This window comes from Hylobates moloch, unplaced genomic scaffold (assembly GCF_009828535.3).
Source record: "Hylobates moloch isolate HMO894 unplaced genomic scaffold, HMol_V3 SCAFFOLD_2, whole genome shotgun sequence".
Lineage (NCBI taxonomy): Eukaryota > Metazoa > Chordata > Mammalia > Primates > Hylobatidae > Hylobates > Hylobates moloch.
Genome location: NW_026652277.1, coordinates 156795472 through 156822481, shown reverse-complemented (window position 1 = coordinate 156822481; position 27010 = coordinate 156795472). Strand labels below are relative to the sequence as shown.

Below are 27010 nucleotides of genomic sequence, written 5' to 3'. Positions count from 1 at the left end.
GCTCAGATTAAATTTTTGTATTTACCACTGTATCCATTTAATCCTGGATCCACTCTCTCGGATTTAGAAATTCTAAAACCCAGGAATTGCTCTGTTCATTCTCCTTCCCATTGCGTGTCATCTTTGTAGCAGCACAATGAGTGGAAATAGATACTATTAGCAACTTCTACTTCCTGTCTTGAGCAGATCAAATATCTCCCTAACCCCATTCAATGAAAGATAATGGGATCTTTAAACTGTCCCAATATCCACAAACATAGTGCATCATTGCTCTTAAGGGTCCTTATGATGATGGTCCCATGACTACAGGAGAGAAAGATCACATTTTAACAAAACATTTCCACTGAATTTTATAATCTAATAGTACCTTAAGAATTACGTCTAGTTCCTTGAAAAAAATTATAAAACATTTTCCATCCTGTTTTAAATATTACTTTTTTGTTCAAAGTCCATAAGTCAAATATGGATAGTTTATGAAATACATAAAGGACTTTTCACTAGCTAATGAATTTAGAGTGAAATTTTAATACTTACCTGAAAATCAAACATGACTTTCCTGTCATGTTTGTCCTGTATATTAATCCATTCTCACGCTGCTATAAAGAACTGCCTGAGACTGGGTAATTTATAAAGGAAAGAGGTTTAACCGACTCACAGTTCAGCATGACTGGGGAGGCCTCAGGAAACTTACAATCATGGTGGAAGGGGAAGCAAACACGTCCGTCTCCACATGGTGGCACAAGAGAGAGGTGCTGAGTAAAGGGGGAAAAGCCTCTTATAAAAGCACCAGATCTCCTAAGAACTCACTCACTATCACAAGAACTGCATGGAGGTAACTGCCCCCATGATTCAATTACCTCCCACCGGTTCCCTCTCCCAACACGTAGGGATTATGGGAACTGCAATTCAAGATGAGATTTGGGTGGGGACACAGCCAAACCATATCATCCTGTGCTTCCCTTAGGGACTGTGCAATCAACGCTTAAAGATCAGCAAACTGTAGCCCCAGCATCCAATCAACGCAACAAGCTTTTACCAGCAGTCACTATTCACAAGTAGCAAGGCATGGCAGAACAAAAGATCCTAATTGTCTTTACGTGGACATGTCATAAGGTATGCTGGACTCATTAATATGATTTGTGAAAATAGTGGAATATCTGACCTTGAAAAACACAGAAACAATCACAGTTTGTCTTTAGTGCCACCATCTCTCAATCATAAATTCATTCATTCACAAAATCATTCATTCAACAAACACTTCATGAGGCTGTACTATGTGCCAGACACATGTTTGTGCTGTGTATTAATCCGTTCTCATGCTGCTATAAAGCACTGCCTGAGACTGGGTAATTTATAAAGGAAAGAGGTTTAATTGACTCACAGTTCAGCAAGGCTAGGGAGGCCTCAGGAAACTTACCATCATGGTGGAAGGGGAAGCAAACACATCCCTCTTCACATGGTGGCACAAGATTTTTTTTTCATAGAGACTGAGTCTCGCTATGTTGCCCAGGCTGGTCTTGAACTCCTGGGCTCATGAGGCAGTTATCTCCATGCTGTTCTTGTGCTAGTGAGTGAGTTCTCAGGAGACTAAAAGCAAGACAGGCTATTCTCTGCTTTCATAGAGTTTAGTGAGGAAAACTAGCAATTAAGAGTTAAATAAAAATTATAATTTAAAATTGAAACGTAAGTGGTATAAAGGTAATTAACAGTGGGTTATGTGAGACATGTGTAAGAAGGAACCAACTCTGCACATAGAGAGAAGAAGGCTCTAGATGAGGCTGAAGAGTGAGGTGGTCACAGCCAGGTTTTATAGACCTCTTTTCTATTCAGCTTGGATCCTATCTGCTGCCCAGCGCCAGGAGCTGAGACTAGCCAAGGACACCTTCTGCAGAGCCCAGACTGAGCTGGAGCCTTCCTGTCTCCTTGGTGAAAACTCTCCCGCAGCAGACTCAGTGTTGCATTATGTATGCATGCATGCTCCCGTCAGGGGTGTCGGTGGAGCAGGGGCGGGGTGGTGGGCCTATTTCTCCATGTGTCTCTGTGTGTTGGTGGGGGTGCATATTGCTAGCATAATTCACAGGTTTTAATTTATTTTATTTATTTATTTTTTGAGACAGAGTTTCACTCTGTCTCCCAGGCTAGAATGCAGCATTGCAATCATGGCTCACTGCAGCCTCAACCTGCCAGGCTCAAGTGATTCTCCTGCCTCAGCCTCCCAAGTGGCTGGGACCACAGGTGTGTGCCACCACACCCAGCTAATTAAAAAAATTTTTTTTTTCATACAGACAGGATCTTGCTACGTTGCCCAGGCTGGTCTTGAACTCCTGGACTCAAGTGATCCTCCCACCTGGGCTTCCCAGAGTGCTGGCTGGGATTACAGACATGAGCCACTGCACCCAGCCTCAGCGTTTTTAAAAATAAAGTTAATTATTTTTTTCTCCTGTAGCTACAAACTTAATTTTTTTAAGAAAACTAAATGGGTGATTATTCTTCACATTCATTGCTTGCCAGAAAGCCCAAACATACTGACAGTGTGGAAGCCACTTCAGAGAGGCCTATGGAACCTCTGACCCACTAACTTTTTGAGGTAAATAGGGGATAGGGAATAGGAATTCTACAACAAGAGCTTTGAAGTCTGTGATTCATGTCAGCGAGTTAGGGAACATCTCAGGGGGACCTATGTGACAAGCCATCAGCTGTGGCTGCACCATTTAGCTTTGAAGTCCTTAACTTTTTAAAACCGGCACCCCTTTTGATACACATAAGAAACTCATACACTCTGTTACTGGTTGAATTGTGTCCCACTGAAAACATGTTGAAGCTCTAGCCCCCAGTATTTGTGAATGTGACCTCATTTGGAAATAGAATCTTTCAGATGATCAAGCTAAGATGAGGTCATTCGGATGAGCCCTGATTCAATATGACTGCATCCTAATAAAAAGGGGAAATTGGACACACAGGGAGAATGCCATGTAAAGGCAAGGTGATGCATTGACAAGTCAAGGAAAGCCAAAGGCTGTCAGCAAACCACAGAAGCTCAGCAAGAGGCATGGAAACTTCTTGGAAAAGAGAGAGCAGATGAAGCCAAATTGACAAACCAGATTGAGAAGTGTCAGATCTGTATCAGGGCCTATGCTTTCCCTAACCAATCCTTTTCCCCCTTCATTTTATTTTTCCCAAGGTTTATACCCTAATAAACCTCCTACAGTTAAAATAGTTTTTCAGCATCTGCTTCCCAGAGAACACGATGACACAGCTGTACATATGATCACAAAATTTCTGATCTCAAATTATTTCTTTTAATTCCAAAAACATACTGGAAAAGAGAAGAATAAGAATCACAGTGGCATCAGACTTCTCAGCTGCTAGACAGGGTGTTGAAAATAATAGGCCTATTTCCGCAAAATTTAAGTATAACAGATTTTGTGGCTATACCATAGTTCTATACTCAAACTGTAGGGCTTAAAGGGAAAAATGATACACATACATGGAATCAAAAAGCTATCCTGCCACATGAACTTTTGGGGAAAAAAATTCTTAAATATTTTCTCCAGAAACATTGAAAATAAATAATCAGATAAGACATATTAATTAAATATTTTTTGTTTGTTTGCAAATAACGGGAATCTATGTGAACTAGCTAGGCAAAAAGGTGAGTTTTTATAAGGAAACAAAGTTATGTGGACCGGCAAGGTGGCTCACGCCTATAATCCCAGCACTTTGGGAGGCTGAAGTGGGTGGATCACTTGAGGTCAGGAGTTTGAGACCAGCCTGGCCAACATGGTGAAACCCTGTCTCTACAAAAAATACAAAATTAGTTGCGCGTGGTGGTGCGCACCTGTAATCCTAGCCACTCAGGAGGCTGAGGCAGGAGAATCGCTTGAACCAGGGAGGCAGAGGTTGCAGTGAGCCAAGACTGCACCACTGCATTCCAGCCTTGGCATCTCAAAAAAAAAAAAAAAAAAAAAAAAGCTATTTTACAAAATCTGTCTTACATTGGGTTCCCTAGAAACCAAAGGCTGAAGCAAAATCTCATGTGCTACTATTTTATTAGAGCATACAAGCCTAGGAAGGAGAGAGGGGACAAAGCCAAGAAGGGAAGGAGGGAGAGCAACAACATGAGTGTGTTACCAAGCGTGTCATCCTTTGGTATCCAAAGAGATAAACTACCAGATCTGACGGGAGTCTCTATTTTCCAGGGAGCTTTATAAATGACTGAATATCAGGACAGTCTGTCCAACAGCTCCCGACTCCACTGGACAGTGGATGGCTCCACAGCGAGTTGACGTCTTTGTACTTTTAAGTTGCACCATCATAAATGGGCACCACACAGATCCTGAAATTTCTCAATGCTTTAGAATCAAAGGGGAAGCCCCAGAAAGCAGGTGACCTGTGCAAGGGGAGAGGCAACCGGTGTTGGCAGCAGGGCCCTGTCTGATTGTGCATATGAGAAGTCTGAGCCCACCTATAGCTACTTACTTGTTGGTCGCAACAAGAATTAGCCAAAGATTCTCGAGACAGGCAGAGGTGAAAGGATCTGAAGTGCATTTTATTTATTTATTTATTTTGTTTGGTTTTGGGTTTTTTTGAGATGGAGTCTCACTCTGTTGCTCAGGCTGGAGTGCAATGGCACAATCTCAGCTCACTGCAACCTCCACCTCCCAGGTTCAAGAGGTTCTCCTGCCTCAGCCTCCCAAGTAGCTAAGATTACAGGCACCCTCCACCATGCCCAGCTAATTTTTTGTGTTTAGTAGAGACAGGGTTTCACCATGTTGGCCAGGCTGGTCTCAAACTCTTGACCTCAGGTGATCCACCTGCCTGGAATTACAGGTGTAAGCCACTGTGCCAGGCCTGAAGTGCGCTTTAGAGGTATCTGAATCAGAGTCCAGGATAGAGTCAGGCCTCTGCAATAGAGTAAATCCAGTGGCTGAGACCCAGGAAGAGCACAGCCACCCTTGTTTTTCATTTCTCTTTTTGCTCCTCTCTCAATGTCAGGCCTCCTCAATCAAGGTCAACTTGATTCTCTATGGCTACAGATGGAATTCCTCAGACATGAAAAGTGATTTAAAATAAAGTAAGAGAATAGCTTTGTACAAACCAAAGATGATGAGGAGAACACTCAACTCTCTGAATCTAAGTTTAAAAAAAAAAAGAAAGAAAGAAATAACCGGAATAACACATCATATGACTAGATGAAAGCCCAGCTATTATGAAGACATAAATATTTTCAAATTAATTTATGGATTTAGTGTGATCGCAATCACTGTTGCAATGGAATTTGGAAGAGGATCTAAAAAGATTTTATTTTTAGCCAGAGAAATCAGTGAGATTAACTTTTAAAATGAAAATCAAGGGTAGTATGAATAAATTAGATATTCCAGCTGTTAAAGTCAGTCCTAACTTAAGGACTTGGAGAGGTTCTTGGAAGCTGTGACTTTAAGTGAAACAATGTATAACAAAACCAACTGTGGCTGAGCATGGTGGCTCACGCCTGTAATCCCAGCACTTTGGGAGGCCAAAGTGGGTGGATCACTTGAGGTCAGCAGTTTAAGACCAGCCTGGCCAACATGGCGAAACCCTGTTCCTACTAAAAATACAAAAATTAGCCAGGTGTGGTGGAGCATGCCTGTAATCCTAGCTACTCAGGAGGCTGAGGCAGGAGAATCACTTAAACCTGGGAGGCGGAGGCAGAGGTTGCAGTGAGCCGAGATCATGCCATTGCACTCCAGTCTGGGCGACAGAGACTGTCTCAAAAAAAAAAAAAAAAAAATTCTCATAAACTTTATTACTAATGACATTGAAAGAAATGATATTATTCAAGGATCTGTTCTACATTGTTGGGCTTAAAATTAGTTTGCAAGAACCTATTTATGACATTGAGGACCTATTATATATCCCATTATATTTAGGCTGACATAAGAATAAACAGATCATGAGAGAGCAACGTACAAAATAGATAGACAAGAATAGCCAGATAGCCCAGAATGTCTCTGGGCTATTAAAATTAAAATTACATTAACATAAAAATTCAAGTTATTAAGCCAATACTGAATCTGATAATACTTCAACTTGGGACTGTCATAGTTTTAGCTTGTGCATTTACTGCTCTCAATCTTTGCCATTTAGGAATTTCCTCTTCTTATGAACTCAAGATGACATTAAAGTTGTTATTTTTATGGCCACAGTGCCATAAAAAGACAGAGGCAGTGGCTACCCTTCCCAATTGCTTCTACTCAATGATGTTGGCTTGTCAGGCCAAGATAACTGCCATGTGCATAAATGATAACTGGTACAAATCAAAGTAGAGATGTATGAGTTAGATGTGTTTGGTACCACTAGAGCCTACTGACCTTTCTCAATTGGGGTTCTGTGAGAAAGTTAAGAGAAAATGATTTTGATTATGTCTCAATTGCACACACCCCCCCACCCAGATGATACATTGCTAATGCCATTACAGACACATAAGAAAGAAGTTAATTTGGCCAGGCACAGTGGCTCATGCCTATAATCCCAACACTTTGGGAGGCCAAGGCAGGTGGATCACCTGACGTCAGGAGTTTCAAGACCAGCCTGGCAAACATGGTGAAACTCCGCCTCTACTAAAAATACAAAAATTAGCCAGGTGTGGTGGCAGGTGCCTGTAATCCCAGCTACTTGGGAGGCTGAGGCAGGAGAATTGCTTGAACCTGGGAGGTGGAGGTTACAGTGAGCTGAGATTGCACCACTGCACTCCAGCCTGGGCAACACAGCAAGACTGTCAGAAAGAAAGAAAGAAAGAAAGAAAGAAAGAAAGAAAGAAAGAAAGAAAGAAAGAAAGAAAGAAAGAAAGAAAGAAAGAAAGAAAGAAAGAGAAAGAAAGAGAGGAAGGAAAGAAGGAAGGAAGAGAGAAAGAGAGAGAGAGAAAGACAGAAAGACAGAGAGAAAGAAAGAGAAAGAAGAAAGAAGAAAGAAAGAAGAAAGAAAGAAAGAAAGAAAGAAAGAAAGAAAGAAAGAAAGAGAGGAAAGGAGGAAAGAAGTTAATTCATTGTGTACGTTGAATACTTCCAAGCTTAATCCTCTCATGAAATCTTACTTGGGAAGTGTTAACATAGAATACACTTGCACAGAGCAAAATGGGCCACTTTTTTTGAGTAATTTGATGTTTCAATCTGTTACCGGACCCCACCGCTTACTCAAAGTTAGCCTTTAGCTTGGGGGTTTCCTCAGTATTGTCCCTTCCGTGGTTGCCAGAAAGATGTTAGCAGAAAGGGGTCCCGATCTGGACCCCAACAGAGGCTTCTTGGATCTCACACAAGAAAGAATTCAGGGAGAATCCATACAGTAAAGCAAAGGCAAGTTTATTAAGAAAGTAAAGGAATAAAAGAATGGCTACTCCATAGACAGAGCAACCCCGACGGCTGATGGCTGCCCATTTTTATGGTTATTTTTTGATGACATGCTAAACAAGGAGTGGCTTATTTGTGCCTCCCCTTTTTAGACCGTATAGGGTAACTTCCTGACGTTGCCATGGCATTTGTAAACTGTCATGGCACTAGTGGGAGTGTAGCAGTGAGGACGACCAGCGATCACTCTTGTCGTCATCTTGGTTTTGGTGGGTTTGGGCTGGCTTCTTTACAGCAAGCTGTTTTATCAGCAAGGTCTTTGTGACCTGTGTCTTGTGCCAACCTTCTATCTCATCCTGTGACTTAGAATGCCCAGTAGGTCTCAGCCTTATTTTACCCAGCCCCTATTCAAGATGGAGTTGCTTTGGTTCAAATGCCTCTGACAAATCCAATAAGTACTAGACAGGCAAAATTGTAAGACAAATAACCTATTTTAGCATCTGTGTTATGGCCTCAGGAAATCTTGTGGCCTAAAAAGTTTAATCTCCATCAGGTTTTTATTAGTTCACTAGGATTGCTGTAACAAAGTACCACAAACAGAGTGTCTGAAACTAATGTATTGTGTCACAGTTCTGCAGACTAGAAAGTCTGAAATCAAGGTTTTGGCAGGGTTGGTTCCTTCTGAGGGCTGTGAAGAGAAGAGCTATTTCAGGCTTCTTTCCCTGCCTCGTAGACAGCCATCTTCATGTTCCCATGGCATTCTCCCTGTATGGCTGGCTGTGCCCAAATTTCACCTTCGTATGAGGAGTTGGATTAGAGCCCACCTCAATGACCTCATTTTAACTTTACTAACTCTATAAAGACCCTGTTTCCAAATAAGATCACATTATATGGGAGTGGGGGTGGGACTTCAAGAGATGAATTTGTCAGGTTGCATTCTGGCTATTTAACCCGTAACATAGGCTGTACAGGGAACTGTTAGTTTTGAACTGAAATCTTCTTTTCAGTAATGTTTTTCAAAAATCACCACTGCTTCCAGGAGTAGACATACAATACAGACTTGAACAATCAGAGAAGCCTATTGCTGTGGCATTATGGTTGGTTTAGGGATGGCCACATGACTCAAATCAAGCCAATCAAAACCCTCGCTGGGACTTTCACTGTTACTATCAGGAAAGATTGCAGGGGCCGAGGACCACCATGTAAGCCTAACTGCAGATTGCCATCTTGGGTGGCACATGGATAGATGCTGCCTGAAAATAAAGTCAACTGTACTGGATGAATGGCACACTGCCCAAATCACTCCCTCTGGACTGGGGCATTGATGTTTCCAGCTGCTTGGAATATTGGCAGCTGATGGCTCTCAGCTAAGTTGTTCTGCATGAATTGCCCTCAGCAAGAAAAGCCACCTCGCCCAAGGACTGATGGATATGGGGCTGAGAGCTTATAAAGGCCCAGTCCCCTTTCCTCAAGACCAAACAACCCTAGATAGGTTTATTCAGTACCAGAGCTCATCACAGAATCAGCTGCCTCCCATGCCCAATCTTGCTTTCTTTACTCCCCTTAGCCATGTTTCTATTGAGAGCACTTCCCAGCCAACTGCCTGCATTCAACAAATACTCATCTCAAACCTATGACACCAGCACAGAGGAAAGTGGCATTGTGAGATCTTGATTACTTGTATCAGACTATGGATTCAACCCTTGCACCTGTTGGCTATACGAGCCAATATATTTCCTTTTTTATTTTTTATTTTACTTATTATATTTTATTTATTTATTTATTTTGAGGCAGGATCTTGTTCTGCCACCCAGGCTAGAGTGCAGTAACACTATCTCGGCTCACTGCAACCTCCGCCTCCAGGCTTAAGCCATCCTCCCACCTCAGCCTCCTGAGTAACTGGGACTACGGGCATATACCACCATGCCCAGCTAATTTTTGCATTTTTTGTAGAGATGGGGTTTCTCCATGTTGCCCAGGCTAGTCTTGAACTCCTGTGTTCAAGAGATCTAGCTAGCATCCCCTCTCAAAGTGCTGGGATTACAAGCATGAGCCACCGCCACCAGCTAGGCTACATTTTAATGACAGAAAAGGAAAATAAGCAAGTAAGAAATTAAAAAGTAGGTCTTCAGTTCCAAGATGGCTGAATAAGAACAGCTCCAGTCTGCAGTTCCCAGTGTGATCGACGCAGAAGATGGGTGATTTCTACATTTCCAACTGAGGTACCTGGTTCATCTCATTGGGACTGCTTGGACAGTGGGTGCAGCCCACGGAGGGTGAGCCGAAGCAGGGTGGGGTGTTGCCTCACCCAGGAAGTGTAAGGGGTGAGGGGATTTCCCTTTCCTAGCCAAGGAAAGCCGTGACAAACTGTACCTGGAAAAATGGGACACTCTTGCCCTAATGCTGTGCTTTTCCCACAGTCTTAGCAACCGGGAGACCAGGAAATTTTCTCCTGTGCCTGGTTCAGTGGGTCCCACACCCATGGAGCCTTGCTCACTGCTAGTGCAGCAGTCTGAGATCAACCTGCAAGGCTGCAGTGTGGCTGGGGGAGGGGCATCCACCATTGCTGAGGCTTGAGTAGGTAAACAAAGTGGCTGGGAAGCTCAAACTGAGCAGAGCTCACTGCAGCTCAGCAAGGACTACTACCTCTATAGACTCCACCTCTGTAGGAAGGGCATAGCTGAACAAAAGGCAGCAGAAACTTCTGCAGACTTAAATGTCCCTGTCAGACAGCTCTGAAGAGAGCAGTGGTTCTCCCAGCATGGCGTTTGAGCTCTGAGAATGGACAGACTGCCTTCTCAAGTGGGTCTCCAACCCCCATGTAGCTTAACTGGGAGACACCTCGCAGTAGGGGCCGAGAGACACCTCATACAGGCGGGTCCCCCTCTGGGACAAAGCTTCCAGAGGAAGGATCAGGTAGCAATATTTGCTGTTCTGCAGCCTCTGCTGATGATACCCAGGCAAACAGGGTCTGGAGTAGACCTCCAGCAATCTCCAACAGACCTGCAGCTGAGGGACCTGACTGTTAGAAGGAAAACTAACAAACAGAAAGGAACACCATTAACACCCACAAAAAGGACATCTACACCAAAACTCCATCTGTAGGTCACCAACATCAAAGGCCAAAGGTAGATAAAACCACAAAGATGGGGAGAAACCAGAGCAGAAAAGCTGAAAACTCTAAAAACCAGAGTGCCTCTTCTCCTCCAAAGGACTGCAGCTCCTCACCAGTAAAGGAACAAAGCTGGACAGAGAATGACTTTGACAAGTTGACATAAGTAGGCTTCAGAAGGTCGGTAATAACAAACTTCTCCGAGCTAAAGGAGCATGTTCAAACTCATCACGAGGAAGCTAAAAACCTTAAAAAAGATTAGATGAATGGCTAACTAGAATAAACGGTGTAGAGAAGACATTAAATGACCTGATGGAACTGAAAACCGTGGCACGAGAACTTCATGACGCATGCACAAGCTTCAATAGCCAATTCGATCAAGTGAAAGAAAGGGTATCAGTGATTGAAGATCAAATGAATGAAATAAAGTGAGAAGATAAGTTTAGAGAAAAAAAAGAGTAAAAAGAAAGCCTCCAAGAAATATGGGACTATGTGAAAAGACCAAATCTACATTTGATTGGTATACCTGAAAGTGATGGGGAGAATGGAATCAATTTGGAAAACACTCTTCAGGATATTATCCAGGAGAACTTCCCCAACCTAGCAAGGCAGGCCAACATTCAAATTCAGGAAATACAGAGAATGCCACAAAGATACTCCTCAAGAAAAGCAACCCCAAAACACATAATTGTCAGATTCACCAAGGTTGAAATGAAGGAAAAAATGTTAAGGGCAGCCAGAGAGAAAGGTCGGGTTACCCACAAAAGGAAGCCCATCAGACTAACAGCAGATTTCTCTGCAGAAACCCTACAAGCCAGAAGAGAGTGGCGGCCAATATTCAACATTCTTAAAGAAAGGAATTTTCAACCCAGAATTTCATATCCAGCCAAACTAAGCTTCATAAGTGAAGGAGAAATAAAATTTACAGACAAGCAAATGCTGAGAGATTTTGTCACCACCAGGCCTGCCTTACCAGAGCTCCTGAAGGAAGCACTAAACATGGAAAGGAGCAATGGGTACCAGCCACTGCAAAAACATGCCAAATTGTAAAGACCATCGATGCTAGGAAGAAACTGCATCAACTAACGAGCAAAATAACCAGCTAATATCATAATGACAGGATCAAATTCACACATAACAACATTAACCTTAAATGTAAATAGGCTAAATGCCCCAGTTAAAAGGCACAGACTGGCAAATTGGATAAAGAGTCAAGACCCATCAGTGTGCTGTGTTCAGGAGACCCATCTCACGTGCAGAGACACACATAGGCTCAAAATAAAGGGATAGAGGAAGATCTAACAAGCAAATGGAAAGCAAAAAAAGGCAGGGGTTGCAATCCTAGTCTCTGATAAAGCAGACTTTAAATCAACAAAGATCAAAAGAGATAAAGAAAGCCATTACGTAATGGTAAAGGGATCAATGCAGCAAGAAGAACTAACTATCGGCCGGGCATGGTGGCTCACGCCTGTAATCCCAGCACTTTGGGAGGCCGAGGCGGGTGGATCACAAGGTCAGGAGATCGAGACCATCCTGGCTAACACGGTGAAACCCCGTCTCTACTAAAAATACAAAAAATTAGCCGGGCGAGGTGGCAGGCGCCTGTAGTCCCAGCTACTCGGGAGGCTGAGGCAGGAGAATGGCGTGAACCCGGGGGGCGGAGCCTGCAGTGAGTCGAGATCGCGCCACTGCACACCAGCCTGGGCGACAGCGAGACTCCGTCTCAAAAAAAAAAAAAAAAAAAAGAAGAGCTAACTATCCTAAATATATATGCACCCAATACAGGAGCACAAAGATTCATAAAGCAAGTCCTTGGAGACCTACAAAGAGACTTAGACTTCCACACAAAAAAATGGGAGACTTTAACATCCCAGTATCAATATTAGACAGATCAATGAGACAGAAGGTTAACAAGGATATCCAGGACTCAAACTCAGCTCTGCACCAAGAGGACCTGATAGACATCTACAGAACTCTCCACCCCAAATCAACAGAATATACATTCTTCTCAGCACCACGTCACACTTATTCTAAAATTGACCACATAATTGGAAGTAAAGCACTCCTCAGCAAATAAAGAATGGAAATCACAACAAACTGTCACTCAGACCACAGTGCAAATTAGAAACTCACTCAAAACAGCACAACTACATGGAAACTGAACAACCTGCTCCTGAATGACTACTGGGTAAATAACAAAATGAAGGAAGAAATAAAGTTGTTCTTTGAAACCAATAAGAACAAAGAGACAATGTACCAGAATCTCTCGGACACATTTAAAGCAGTGTGTAGAGGGAAATTTATAGCACTAAATGCCCACAAAAGAAAGCAGGAAAGATCTAAAATCAACACCCTAACATCCTATTAAAAGAACTAGAGAAGCAAGAGCAAACACATTCAAAAGCTAGCAGAAGGCAAGAAATAACTAAGATCAGAGCAGAACTGAAGGAAATAGAGACACAAAAAACCCTTCAAAAAATCAATGAATCCAGGAGCTGGTTTTTTGAAAAGATCAACAAAAGTGATAGACCACTAGCAAGACTCATAAAGAAGAAAAGAGACAAGAATCAAATAGACACAATAAAAAATGATAAAGGGGATATCACCACCGATCCCACTGAAATACAAACTACCATCAGAGAATACTATAAACACCACTACACAAATAAACTAGAAAATCTAGAAGAAATGGATAAATTCCTGGACACATACACCCTTCCAAGACTAAACAAAGAGGAAGTTGAATCCCTGAATAGACCAATAACAGGCTGTGAAATTGAGGCAATAATTAATAGCCTACCAACCAACAAAATTCCAGGACCAGATGGATTCACAACCGAATTCTACCAGAGGTACAAAGAGGAGCTGGTACCATTCCTTCTGAAACTATTCCAATCAATGGAAAAAGAGGGAATCCTCCCTAACTCATTTTATGAGGCCAGCATCATCCTGATACCAAAGCCTGGCAGAGACACAACAAAAAAAGAGAATTTTAGACCAATATCCCTGATAAACATCAGTGCAAAAATCCTCAATAAAATACTGGCAAACCGAATCCAGCAGCACATCAAAAAGCTTATCCACCAAGATCAAGTTGGCTTCATCCCTGGGACGCAAGGCTGGTTCAACATACGCAAATCAATAAATGTAATCCATCATATAACAGAACCAAAGACAAAAACCACATGATTATCTCAATAGATGCAGAAAAGGCCTTTGACAAAATTAAACAGCCCTTCATGCTAAAAACTCTCAATAAACTAGGTACTGATGGAACGTATCTCAAAATAATAAGAGCTATTTAAGACAAACCCACAGCCAGTATCACACTGAATGGGCAGACACTGGAAGCATTCCCTCTGAAAACTGGCACAAGACAGGGATGCCCTCTCTCACCACGCCTATTCAACCTAGTGTTGGAATTTCTGGCCAGGGCAATCAGGCAAGAGGAAGAAATAAAGGGTATTCAATTAGGAAAAGAGGAAGTCAAATTGTCCCTGTTTGCAGATGACATGATTGTATATTTAGAAAACCCCATCGTCTCAGCCCAAAATCTCCTTAAGCTGATAAGCAACTTCAGCAAAGTCTCAGGATACAAAATCAATGTGCAAAAATCACAAGCATTCCTATACACCATTAACAGACAGAGAGCCAAATCATGAGTGAACTCCCATTCACAATTGCTACAAAGATAATAAAATACCTAGAAATCCAACTTACAAGGGATGTGAAGGACCTCTTCAAGGAGAATTACAAACCACTGCTCAATGAAATAAAAGAGGACACAAACAAACGGAAGAACATTCCATGCTCATGGATAGGAAGAATCAATATTGTGAAAATGGCCATACTGCCCAAGGTAATTTATAGATTCAATGCCATCCCCATCAAGCTACCAATGACTTTCTTCACAGAATTGGAAAAAAACTACTTTAAAGTTCACATGGAACCAAAAAAGAGCCTGCATAGCCAAGACAATCCTAAGCCAAAAGAACAAAGCTAAAGGCATCATGCTACCTGACTTCAAACTATACTACAAGGATAGAGTAACCAAAACAGCATGGTACTGGTACCAAAATAGATATAGAGGCCAATGGAACAGAACAGAGGCCTAAGAAATAACACCACACAGCTACAACCATCTGATCTTTGACAAACGTGACAAAAACAAGAAATGGGGAAAGGATTCCCTATTTAATAAATGGTGCTGGGAAAACTGGTTAGTCATATGTAGAAAGCTGAAACTGGATCCCTTCCTTACACCTTATACAAAAATTAATTCAAGATGGATTAAAGACTTAAATGTTAGACCTAAAACCATAAAAACCCTAGAAGAAAACCTAGGCAATACCTTTCAGGACATAGGCATGGGCAAAGACTTCATGACTAAAACACCAAAAGCAATGGCAACAAAAGCCAAAATAGACAAATGAGATCTAATCAAACTAAAGAGCTTCTGCATGGCAAAGGAAACTACCATCAGAATGAACAGGCAACCTACAGAATGGGAGAAAATTTTTGCAATCTACTCATCTGACAAAGGGCTAATGTCCAGAATCTACAAAGAACTTGAACAAATTTACAAGAAAAAACCACCCCATTGAAAAGTGGGCAAAGGATGTGAACAGACACTTCTCAAAAGAAGACATTTATGCAGCCAACAGACACATGAAAAAATGCTCATCATTACTGGTCATCAGAGAAATGCAAATCAAAACCACAATGAGATACCATCTCACACTAGTTAGAATGGAGATCATTAAAAAGTCAGGAAACAACAGATGCTGGAGAGGATGTGGAGAAATAGGAACACTTTTACACTGTTGGTGGGAGTCTAAATTAGTTCAGCCGTTGTGGAAGTCAGTGTGGCGATTCCTCAGGGATCTAGAACTAGAAATACCATTTGACCCAGCCATCTCATTACTGGGTATATATCCAAAGGATTATAAATCATGCTACTATAAAGACACATGCACACATATGTTTATTGCGACACTATTCACAATAGCAAAGACTTGGGACCAACCCAAATGTCCATCGGTGATGGACTGGATTAAGAAAATGTGGCACATATTCACCATGGAATACTATGCAGCCATAAAAAGTATGAGTTCATGTCCTTTACAGGGACATGGATGAAGCTGGAAACCATCATTCTAAGCAAACTATCACAAGGACAGAAAACCAAACACCACATGTTCTCACTCATAGGTGGGAATTGAACAATGAGAACACTTGGACACAGGGTGGGGAACATCACACACCAGGGCGTGTTGGGGGCTAGGGGGCTAGGGGAGGGATAGCATTAGGAGAAATACCTAATGTAAATGATGAGTTGATGGGTGTGGCAAACCAACATGGCACATGTATACATATGTAACAAACCTGCACGTTGTGCACATGTACCCTAGAACTTAAAGTATAATAATAATAATAAAAAGCAGACAGAAAAAAACTTAAAAGGTACAATTTTAAGTAAAGGCTACACATCCAAAGCTAGCCTTAGGGGAGTGGGCTGCCACAGAGGCTGGCTCTACCAAGTTGGATGGCATAATTATATTTGAGCAGAAGGGGCCATTCCCAGGTTCTGTACTTATGTCACAAAGGCTCTTTGAAAGGCTACTATGACTAATTTAAAATCATCCACGGAGTCTGGGAGGGGCCTTGCAATCACCATGCTGCCCTCTGGTGCTACCTTTGACCAACACCTAGCTAGGCAACTCCAGAGATGACTATCTTAACATCCCTGGAACTTTGTCTCCATGGACTTCACCTCAGTCCTGCCCGTCTCAGATCATCCCAAATGCCTTATGTGGATTATTTCACTTAGCACTCAAAAACCCCTGTGAGTGGACATTGCTATCTTCTCTGATAGGTAAGAAATCCGAGCCACAGAGAGAGTAAGTAACTCCTCCCAGGTCAGAAAATGATGGAGTGGTTCTGGTCCCAGGCAGTTTGACTCCAGAGACCTTCGCAGTCCCTTTGGAAGCCTGCACAACTTAGCGATACTTGGCCCATGGTCACACCTGTCAGGGTGCCCATCAGACTTACACCTGAGTCTGTGTTTCTGGCAACGTCAAAATCAAGAGAAAAGAGACTAACACGTATTGGCCACCTACCTCATTCCAAATGATTTTTTTTGTGTAAGTCCATTTAATCTAATTTTTTTTTTTTTTTTTTTTTTTTTGAGACAGAGTCTCACTCTGTTGGCCAGACTGCAGTGCAGTGGTGCCATCTTGGCTCACTGCAACCTTCGTCTCCTGAACTCAAGCAATTCTCCTGCCTCAGCCTCCTGAGTAGCTGGATTACAGGCATATGCCACCATGCCCAGCTAATTTGTATGTATGTATGTATGTACGTATGTATGTATGTATGTATTTATTTTTGAGATGGAGTCTTGTTCTGCCGCCAGGCTGGAGTGCAGTGGCACCATCTCAGCTCACTGCAACCTCCGCCTCCCAGGTTCAAATGGTTCTTCTGCCTCAGCCTCCGAAGTAGCTGTGACTACAGGCACACTCCACCAAGCCCAGCTAATTTTTTTTTTTTTTTTTTTGGTATTTTTAGTAGAGACGGGGTTTCACCACGTTGGCCAGGATGGTCTCCATCTCTTGACTTCGTGATCCGCCCGCCTGGGCCTCTCAAAGTGCTGGGATTACAGGCATGAGCCACGGCGCCCATCTTAATTTTTGTATTTTTAGTAGAGACGGGGTTTCTCCATGTTGGCCAGGCTGGTCTCGAACTCCTAACCTCAGGTAATTTGCCCGCCTTGGCCTCCCAAAAGTGCTGGGATTACAGGCATGAGCCACTGCACCCAGCCTAATCTTAAAAATTTTTAAACCTGCAAAATTGACATCATTGTTCCCAATTTTCACAGGAGGAATTCATGCCAGTAGAGTTTAATTAATGAGCTCACAGTCCTCCACTTAGTGCTGGAGATAGGTCTCAGACCTGAATCTGGCTGACTCCAAAACATGCACTCTTATTAAAACTGCAATTTAACCAGGCTATTTTTTCAAGCAAATGGTCTTCTTGGTCTATTGAGATTCAGTTATTTATTTTCATTCAGTTTCCTCTTTAATAACAACTGAATAGAATTCTTTATGTTGGAGATTGAGAGTATAAAGAGATTAATTGGGAAGAATCCAGGCCACGCTACGGATTTGCCCTGCTCTTAGCCTGGATAAATATTCGTGTCCTGCTATTTTTAAGGAGTAACAAGCAGGGGTGGTTACCATGCAGTCCGTACATGCTTTCTCATTAAAGAACTGGTAAATGTTTCCAGTCCCAGGTGAGCAGGGCCAGAGCCTTGTCTTTGTCACAGTTTCTAGCCTCACCCTTTCCCCACTTCTAGGCCTGACCTTGCCAGATTACTCTTTTGAAGTAGTCCTGACTTTGCAAGATTCTCCCTGCAATTTCCTTAGGCTTTTTGCCTTCCATCAGGTGACCATAGTAACTGCAGGGCTATTATTTCGCATTTCCTGTCACTGCTGGCATTTGTGTTCATTCATATACAGTATTAAACCCGTCACTGATTGCAGGATCCTTCGCTGTCAGGTCCTGAAGATTTTTGGACTCCTGATCTGTTCTGTAATTTTTTTGTTCTTTGCTCTGCCTTCTCAAACCAGCGATTTCTCTGTGTCCACCAACACCTGAAGACGATCTTCCAAGGAAACGCACCTTGGCTCCAGTACCACAAGGTCAGTGACCCCTTTCTGGCTCTCTGCACCCTCTCGTCCATCCCTACTACCAGGCTCGGTAGACATCCGGTCTCTTCCTGGGTGTCTGTTGTTCACTCTAATTATCAGCTCTCATGCTCCTATTGTCTTCCTGAATCTTGGATCTGTGCTCACATCATGCTTAGAAGAGCCATTTCTGCCACCCCTGTGGTTTTTGGTGGAGAGGATTAAGTTCCTTAGGAATAGATGGCTCTTTTCTCTATAGTTGCTTCCTGGATCCCCTTTGAAAAGATCTCTTCCACAGCTTCAGGGTAAGGGACAAAAAGATCTGCATTTAATATGCAGGCTTTGCAACCAGCCTTGCAACTGCTTTTCCTGCAGAAAACCCTTATAGTACCTAAAAATTATTTTACTATTTCATATTCTGCCCCCTTGCATATAGGTTACACATTTTTATCGCCAAGTTATAAATTATGTAATGTACTTTTTAATATAGTTAATATAAGTACAATATACTAAAAGAGCTGATGCTGCTCTTTAAGCATCGAAGTTAAGCTATAAAATACAGACTTGAACTTTGGTGCTGATAGTAAACACCATTTTTCTGTTATTTTGTCATGATATAGTTACGAGTGCTTTGATAAATAACATATGCTTATTACTCATGCCATTTCCTCCAAAATGAACTCTTTAAAAATTTAAACACAAGTCTATTACAATAACATTTCACAACATGGCTAAAAATAAAAAGAATCACATTTGATGAGCATTTACTATATGCCATGCTCTGAGCTAAGCACTTTGCAGACATTAGCTCATGTAGTTCCTCAACAACAAGAGGCTGGTGCTATAACAATAATTGTTAGTGAGCCAGCTGAAGCTCAGAGGAGTTAAATAACTTTCAAGTCTCAGAACAAGGCCACAATGGAGCTTAACTCCAAAGTTCAAACCTTAACTATCAAGTCATATTTGCCTCCCAAAACTAGATAAAGATAAAAGGTGTGTTTGTGCATCTGTGTGTGTGTGGGGGGGGTGTGTGTATGTTAAAGAGAGAGAGTCAGAGAATCAGTTACTCAGAGCATAACAAACTGCAGAGTCTCACCAAATAGTTTACTACGAAGAAATCCTCATTCTAGATTCAAAACACTTACAGATAGTAAGCCAAAAAAAAGACGGTATTTTTATTATACATAACCTATCATTTATACAATTTTATGGTGTTGCAGGAAATTTCTTAAGGCATAGTACTAACAATCAGATTTGTTTTCATTGTTTAAATGTGGCTCATGAGAAATAAACAGCAAATGAGTCCAATAATTCCTTAAGTCCAAACCATGGTTAATGGTAAGGTGCACAGGAAGTTGAGTTAAGTTTTTCCCCCTTTCAGCCTACAAAATTACCGTTTGGTATATTGCCACTTTACAGTGACAAATAGGCAACTACTTTACCCAGATTTCACTGTAAAGGGTTGTGATGTTAATAACAGCATTCACAGTGAGTCATTGTGCCAATAGCACCAGCCACCACAGTCATGATACTATATTTATTACAGGGAGATGGTGTTATTAAGGCTACAAAATCAGAACATGCCATTTGTCATCTTGCCATTAATCTGGAAAAAAGCAAATGACTCCAGTTCAGCCCCAGAGTAGGTCCAAGAAGTTCTCATTTGTCCCTAGATTGACGAGAAAGTGCCAGGGTCTCTTTAATCCCTTCCCTATTTTGCCATTTCAGTCAATGCTGGCCCTTGAGAGTTGTGTTGGCACAGTCTATATTGCCTGCCCTTGCTGGAGGCCTTGGGGGCATCAACTATTGCATGCTGGCATTCACAAAGGGGCTCTGGGATTTTCCAGAAAACAAAACAAAACAAAACCACTTTTCCCCCAAGTTACAGGAAATAAGTCTTTCTAACTGGACACCAAGATCTCCTAAATCAACATCACTGAAACTCACAGTGAAATTACTTATCAAAATAGACACTCCTTTATAAACCTTGTGATGGAGACTGTGAGTTGGCTGCCTCAACATGCAACTCCTCCTCCTTCTGATTAGAAAGATTGGACATCTAAAAATGATCTTTCCAAACCCCCTTACGGCTTGGGTTCTGGATATGCATTGTACTCTGCCCAGTACATGAATCTTGTGAGAAGCAGAAGGGAGAAATGAGATGGAGGCCATATTGCTGCCAATGTTTTGGTCATTTTTTTCTGCAGCAATGTCCCAGTTCCTGTTCTCAGCTTCCTAGGTGTGGAGGGCAGTTGAGCAGCAATGGTCATGCCTTGATTCCAGCTTCCTGACCACTGCAACACAGCTGCAAAGCTGCATTCTTGAACTCACAGCTCTAGTAGCAGTCTCAGGAAGAGTACCTCCCCAGGGTGTCAGATCCATACGTTCTTGGACCTTTAAAGCAACCCAAGCCTTTAATGTTGCACTAACAGGATTGTCTGCCACAGGAAGGGCACACTCTCAGTGAGGCTAGCCTCAGTGAGGCTAGTGGACCAACAGAGCAAAGACATGAGCTGTGGAGGAAATTGGACAGGAATGCTCCTTCCAGGAAGCAGATCTAGGGCCTAATCAAGGACCTCACTTCATTGCCAGGACTCAAGTTTTCCCTATTTCCACCTAGCAGGAATTCATAATTCTCATTAACTAATGACTGCCATGCGCTTCCCATTCTTTGCTTTTCTAAATGAAATACCTATGGAAGTTACCCCGTTCCTACTTCTCCATTGTATTTTGGACGTGGGGTGGAGAACAGAACACTTTTCTATTCATTTATGGGCCAGCAAACCAAAAGATCCACTTCCAGCCCTGCTGGAGAGGATGGCACACCACCCAGAGATCTTGGACTCTGAGTCGGTTTTAGTCACTGGAAGGGTGTTTGGATTGTCTCCTTCAGGGAAGGAGTGAATGTGTTCAGTATGTGAGAAGAGTATGCATATTTGGAAAGCAAGAGAGAGGGACTGTGGTAAAGACTAATTGTCCACTAAAATCCATTAAGGGACAATGACTGACACAGTATCAAATCTATCTATCAGCATCCCTTACAGTTTAGTATTGTCATGTTAGTAAATTCTGGCTGATGGAATGTGAATAGAAGTAACTTCTGTCTCTTTGTAGTGCCCCGCAAAAGGAAGGGGTGTGTGCTCCCCGCCCTTTCCCCTTTCCTGCTGCCTGGGAGATGAGCTTTGGGAAAGACAAGACACTTATTGAGCATGGCAGAGCATCCCACTGGTACTGACCTGATTAATTCTGGACTGTTAGGTGACAGATTTATATTGCTGTCTTATTCAAGCCATTGTATATTTGGATTGCTTCACTATAAAAGCTTATTTCGTACTTTAATATTTGTATTTTATACTAATGCAGAAACAAATAGAAAAGCTGATGACTAGCTGAACCTAGGACAAAATCTGGCAAACTAGAAATAGAAATTAAAAACACATATAATATTACCAGTTCTTACTGTTACAACTCCAACTCCTGGGACTTTGTATTTCTGTGGTGTTTGTTGTAATCTGGTTTTTTTTTTTTTTTTTTTTGGAGACGGAGTCTTACTCTGTTGCCCAGGCTGAAGTGCAATGGTGTGATCTCAGCTCACTGCAACCTCCACTTCCTGCGTTCCAGTGATTCTCCTGCCTCAGCCTCCCAAGTAGCTGGGATTACAGGAGTGTGCCACCACGCCTGGCTAACTTTTGTATTTTTAGTAGAGATGAGGTTTCACTATGTTGGCCAGGCTGGTCTCAAACTCCCGACCTCAGGCAATCCACCCGCCTTGGCCTCCCAAAGTCCTGGAATTACAGGCATGAGCCACCGCTTCTGGCCGGTCTGTTGTGATCTCCAAGGCATCTTCATTTCCATCTCCTCCTGTCTCTTTTCAGAAGCTGGTATCCTCATAATCTTTCCATTGTCCCTTTCTCTGAACCCATCAGTATAAATGGAGAATAGAAGACAACTCCTAAATATTGGGCACTTTCTCCATGCCTGTCACTTTGCTGAGCACTTTATATGATGCAAGGTATACAGTATTATTATCACTATTTCTCAGATGAGAAAAGTGCAGCTCAGAGATACTTATTAATTTCACCTAAAGTCATTTGTCTAAGTGACTAGTGGCACCTAGCTAAAAGTCAGTTTTTCTGACTTTAAAACTTAGAGATACACAGTTATACACAGCTCTATTAATGCAATTTCAGGTGTCACTGAGTTGAATAGAAAGTGGGTTTCCTATCTGTTATCTGTAGAGTCCCTGTATCATGACACATAAATATTCACATATTTTTGGAAAGCACATTAACCCTTCAGCTCTTTGGGGGACTTTTTTTTTTGAGACGGAGTCTCGCTCTGTTGCCCAGGCTGGAGTGCCGTGGCACGATCTTGATCTCGGCTCACTGCAAGCTCGACCTCCCGGGTTCACGCCATTCTCCTGACTCAGCCTCCCAAGTAGCTGGGACTACAGGCACCCGCCACCATGCCTGGCTAATTTTTTGTATTTTTAGTGGAGACAGGGTTTCACTGTGTTGGCCAGGATGGTCTCAATCTCCTGACCTCGTGATCCACCCACCTCAGCCTTCCAAAGTGCTGGGATTACAGGTGTGAGCCACCGCGCCCAGCCTGGGGGACTTTTATTTAATGTAGTAATGATGCCAATATAAGACAAGTGGCATTGATGCCTTTTTTGCATTAATTATTAAACACTTTAGGTATTTTTCAATATATAATGTACTCTCTTTCCTTTAGGAGCATCTAGTGTTTTCCATCCTGCAGATTTATTGAAAAGAACATAGCATCCTAATGAAATTGATTTTTTCATAGCCCAATCTTTAAAAAATTGAACAAAATAGAGTGGACTCTACCCAGAAATAAAATATCAAAATGTATTGTGAACAATATAGGTAAGCGTTATTTTGGGGAAACATTCTAATGTATACACACACAAGAAAGATAGAGAGAGAGAGAAAAAAATAAATATATATATATATAGTGTCCTAGGGCTGCCATAACAAAATACTACAAACTGGATGATGCTGGCAGGGACGTGTTCTCCCTGAAGCCTCCAGGGGAGAACCCTTCCTTGCCTCTTCCTGGCCTCTGGTGGTTGCTGGCAATCCTTGGTCTTCTTTGGCTTGCAGCTGTGTAACTGCAATCTCTGTCCTCTTCTCCACGTGCCCTTCCCTGTGTGTGTCTGTTCTGTGTCTCTTCTCCTCTTCTTATAAGGACAACAGTCATGTTAGACTGAGGGCCCACTCCACTTCAGTATGGCCTCATCTTAACTAATTATGTCTGCAATAACCCTATTTCCAAATAAGGCCACATTCTGAGATTCCAGGTGAATATGCATTTTGGGGGGACACAATTCAACCAAGTAAAACCAAAAGAAAAGCATATATATATATATGCTTTTTAAATATAATGTGTATGTTTATCTACTGAGCCAATAAAAAATGTAATTCTTCCTGTGGGTCCTGATCACAAGTATGAAATCCTTTGATTCTCGTTGAAAGGGACGTGGCATCTGCTTCTCACAGTATCAGCCAACTACGACCACACATACTGAACACATAAGTCCTAAGAGGATGCCAAGTAGACAAGTGAACTGAGCCATGTGTAGGCTCAACTTAACACCCACTTTCACATTTATTTGATGATAGATGTGTGGTTGTCTGGATCAGTGAGTGGAACTCATGATAAAATTTTGGAAACAGATGATGTCTAAATTACTCTAATGATAGTCTTTATGATGTCGGTGAACATGAGGAATTGTAATTATTTTTCAGCCACTCAAGTGATTTCGAGCCAAATTTGAACTGGTAACCTAGAAAGGAGTTTCTTGAGTATACTGATGATACTTCAAGGATTTCAAACTTCAAGGTAGTCATAACGTAAACATAGAAAGTTTCAACTGTATATTATTATGAAACCCACACGACCAAGGACCAGAAACTGGTAAATTTCAAGGATACGATGAGCAGTGCCTGCTTTTATTTTTAAAAATTTCTTTCACACCATAATATCATGTTTTCCTAAACTAAAACATTTCTGATATATTGCTGATACAGTTAGAAGTTCATTGGGAAGAGCTGAAGCAAATATAGCAAAATGATGACATCCAATTATGGTGAGTAGAACATGGATACTTCCCATAATATCCTCCATATTTTTCTGTATGCTAAAAACATTTTTGTCTTTCTTTTTTAAAGAAATGAGTTGTGCCAAACAGTATCATTTTGCTTATGCAGACCTCAAAGCCTCGACTCAATGGCTGCTGGGTTCCATTTTCAAAGCTCCTGAATCCTCCCAACCTCTTCTCTGGCCTTTGATGTCACATAGTCTTCAATGTCACCAGAAGACTTAAGCCTTAAGTCCCCATTGTGGAGTGTCATCCAGGGTTCTCTCCAGCTATCTGGTTAGTTCTCATAGTCTCAGAATGCCTTCAGTATCAGCTCCTGGGGAGCCCCAAAAGGGCTTGCCACAATAATATCCCCTCCTAGGGAAAGCGTGGAGCCTGGGCACTGACCCCAGCTCTGAAAGAGGAACCAGGCACACAAGTGTGATGTGTATGTTGAGCATGGCAAACTGACATGGGGACTTGTGTTCAGGGGCATCTAAAGGTCCAGCTTCAACAGGGCCCCATGGCTCACGCCTGTAATCCCAGCAATTTGTGTGGCTAAGGCAAGATCACTAAGGCCAGTCTCTACAAAAAAAAATTTTTTTTGTTTGAGACAGAGTCTCGCTCTGTCGCCATGCTGGAGTGCAGTGGTGCGATCTTGGCTCACTGCAACCTCTGCCTCCCGGGTTCAAGCAATTCTTCTGCCTCAGCCTCCCAAGTTGCTGGGACTACAGGCATGCGCCACCATGCCCAGCTAATTTTTGTATTTTTGGTAGAGACAGGGTTTCACCATGTTGGCCAGGATTGTCTCGATCTCTTGCCCTCATGATCTGCCTGCCTCGGCCTCCCAAAGTGCTGGGATTACAGGCATGAACCACGGTGCCCAGCCAAAAAAAAAAATTTTTTTTTTTTTAATTAGCCTGGCACACACCTATAGTCCCAGCCCAAGGTGGTGATTGCAGGTGAGCTGGAGCAGAAGGATCAGTTGAGTCCAGGAGTTCAGGGTTTCAGTGCTATGATCACGCCACTGCACTTCAGCCTGGGTGACAGAACTAGACCCTGTCTTAAAAAAAATAAAAAAATAAAAAACGAAGGGCCATGAATGACAACGGGATATGGTAGTGGTATTCAAACTACATTTTGCTCTGCTGCCTTAAAAGAATTTGTAAAATTGGCCAAGGGCAGTGGCTCCCGCCTGTAATGCTAGCACTTCGGGAGGCTGAGGAGGGCAGATGGCCTGAGCTCAGGAGTTCAAGACCAGCCTGGGCAACACCGTGAAAACCCATCTCTACTAAAATACAAAAGAAGTTGGGAGGCCGAGGCGGGCGGATCACGAGGTCAGGAGATCGAGACCATCCTGGCCAACACGGTGAAACCCCGTCTCTACTAAAAAAAAAATACAAAATATTAGCTGGGCATGGTGGCGGGCGCCTATAGTCCCAGCTACGAGGGAGGCTGAGGCAGGAGAATGGTGTGATCCTGGGAGGTGGAGCTTGCAGGGAGCCGAGATCACGCCACTGCACTCCAGCCTGGGTGACAGAGCAAGACTCTGTCACAAAAAAAAAGATTTTGTAAAATTATGTACTGCTTCACACATTTTATTCCTGATTCCAGAAGTACAGAATGAAGCATTAGATTCTCATAGGAGTGCTACCCCATTGTGAACTGTGCATGCGAGGGATGTAGGTTGCAAGTTCCTTATGAGAATCTAATGCCTGATGATCTGTCACTGTCTGCCATCACCCCAGATGGAACTGTCTAGTCGCAGGAAAACAAGCTCAGGGCTCCCACTGATTCTACATTATGGTGAGTTGTATAATTATTTCATTATATATTAAAATGTAATAATAATAGAAATAAAGTGCACAATAAATGTAATGCACTTGAATCATCCAGAAACTATCCCCTCCCCCGATTCACAGAAAAATTGTCTCCCACCAAACCGGTCCCTGGTGTCAAAAAGGTTGAGGACTGCTGCCCTAGAAGTTTGATACTCATAAGTATATGGTTTTAAAAGATCTGAACAAGAAGTTGCTTTTAGCAGTCAAAAATTTCACTTTGTCCCCTGCTAACTCCATTCTACCTCCTCCACATAAATTTATCCAAATGTAGTATCATTCTATGCTTAAAAATCTTTTATAGATCACCACACTGTATGATCTGCACAATTGTGTATATACATTGAACATTTTTTACTTTATGTGCCCATAATGCTCTAATTAACATTTTCTGCCATTACAATTGCTAATACACAGTTGATCAAAACAGATCAACATGCTGACACTTGATAGATAATTATTAAACATAAAAGAAAATTTTTGTTGGGAGTGCATCTCTTTATGAGATGAATGTGCTTTGTTTTTAAAATTAGTTCTTATGTCTATCCATGAATAGTATTTATCAATAATATGAAAATGATTTGACGTCATTTTTGTTTTCATTTTATAAATGTAAGGGCTAAGAAATCTTGCTTATGTGAATAAATGGGGATAGAAAAGGTTTTGCTGAAACAAAAATCAGTCAATCCTTTCAACTCATTCTAAATTTTATGTCAAAAATCACCTAGTGATCTATCATAACATTATTTTTCATGTTCTAGCAAATGACAACTTGATTAAGCTTGTCTTCAATTTTGATAGAAGAAAAGAGTTGGAAACCACCTGGCTTGCAAAAGAGGTTTTTATCCAGGTATCAGGGTTTTCTCCAAGAAAGGCTTGCCAAGACTTATCAAATGGTTATTAAATATGTATGTTATTTTTGGCTCAAAGGCATTTTCTAAAGTAAGATATAT

General features: G+C 42.0%; 1 long non-coding RNA gene across 2 annotated transcripts; it reads left to right on the top strand.

Annotated features, from left to right (window-relative positions):
• Nucleotides 1–16170: 16170 nt before the first annotated feature.
• On the top strand, nucleotides 16171–26162 carry LOC131381844 (uncharacterized). Of its 2 annotated transcripts, none has more exons than XR_009210832.1 (6): nucleotides 16171–16309; nucleotides 16629–16772; nucleotides 18060–18131; nucleotides 24170–24228; nucleotides 24350–24516; nucleotides 25968–26162. It is a non-coding gene; the product is annotated as an uncharacterized LOC131381844 (long non-coding RNA). The 2 variants fall into 2 exon arrangements; XR_009210833.1 differs by having other exon boundaries at nucleotides 16629–16776.
• Nucleotides 26163–27010: the final 848 nt, after the last annotated feature.